Source organism: Miscanthus floridulus, chromosome 8, assembly GCF_019320115.1.
Source record: "Miscanthus floridulus cultivar M001 chromosome 8, ASM1932011v1, whole genome shotgun sequence".
Taxonomy (NCBI): Eukaryota; Viridiplantae; Streptophyta; class Magnoliopsida; order Poales; family Poaceae; genus Miscanthus; species Miscanthus floridulus.
This window is the reverse complement of record NC_089587.1, coordinates 153,471,222-153,472,432: the sequence shown is the minus strand read 5'-3', so window position 1 is coordinate 153,472,432 and position 1,211 is coordinate 153,471,222. Positions and strand designations below refer to the sequence as shown.

General features: G+C 51.8%; 1 non-coding gene and 1 pseudogene across 1 annotated transcript; both read right to left on the bottom strand.

Moving 5' to 3' along the window:
- Positions 1-492, bottom strand: part of LOC136478930 (28S ribosomal RNA) — a 3,152-nt pseudogene extending 2,660 nt beyond the window's left edge.
- A 222-nt stretch (positions 493-714) lies between these two features.
- LOC136478778 (5.8S ribosomal RNA) lies at positions 715-870 on the bottom strand. The gene has a single exon (XR_010764485.1). It is a non-coding gene; the product is annotated as a 5.8S ribosomal RNA (ribosomal RNA).
- Positions 871-1,211: the final 341 nt, after the last annotated feature.

The window sequence follows — 1,211 nt, the reverse complement described above, 5'->3', positions numbered from 1 at the left end:
GCCCTGAGCCGATCGACGGACCAGCAGAAGCCATTCCGCATACGACCGGGGCGCATCGCCAGCCCCCATCCGCTTCCCTCCCGGCAATTTCAAGCACTCTTTGACTCTCTTTTCAAAGTCCTTTTCATCTTTCCCTCGCGGTACTTGTTCGCCATCGGTCTCTCGCCTGTATTTAGCCTTGGACGGAGTTTACCACCCAATTTGGGCTGCATTCCCAAACAACCCGACTCGTTGACGGCGCCTCGTGGTGCGGCAGGGTCCAGGCCGGACAGGGCTCTCACCTTCCCAGGCGTCCCTTTCTAGGGAACTTGGGCCTGATCCATCGCTGAGGATGCCTCTCCAGACAACAATTCGGGTGACGAGGCCACCTGATTCTCAAGCTGGGCTAGTCCCGGTTCGCTCGCCGTTACTAGGGGAATCCTTGTAAGTTTCTTCTCCTCCGCTTATTTATATGCTTAAACTCAGCGGGTAGTCCCGACTGACCTGGGGTTGCGGTCTGAGCGGCGATGCGCTGCGGTGCTCCAAGGGTCCTTAGGGCCAATGCGCTGGCTGATTACTGGGGTACTGCACCAAGAACAACTAAGTGTCGCCCACCACGTGCTGTGCCCGACATGATTCGCCGGCAGCCCCAACTTCGGCCCACCACGCCCTGCGGCATGGGGGGCCAAACACCACGTCCCTCCACCTTGGGTGGGTTGGGAGTGTCTTTTGGCGTGACGCCCAGGCAGACGTGCCCTCGGCTAGAAGGCCTCGGGCGCAACTTGTGTTCAAAAACTCGATGGTTCGCGGGATTCTGCAATTCACACCAGGTATCGCATTTTGCTACATTCTTCATCAATGTGAGAGCTGAGATATCTGTTGTCGAGAGTCATGTGGATTAAGATATCATTGCTGCGCGGGGAGCGGAAGGCAGGCCGACCGCTGTAACACCTCGGGTGTTTAAATATTAAAATCTGACATGTCATCATATGCATTGCAAAGCATTTGACATTTGGTGAAAACTTTGATGTACATTTACTAAAACAAGTTTACAATTGTGTAATGAATGTTGAATTGTATTGTTTGACTCAAGTTCAATATTTGTTTGGATTTTGAATTTTTCCAGAAAACCCCACTTTTCAACATTTAAACCCTACCCTGAAAATCCATTTCAAAATCTAAGCATATTTTGGGGTTGGGCCCAAAAGAAAAAGTGTAGAGCTTGGCAAGTT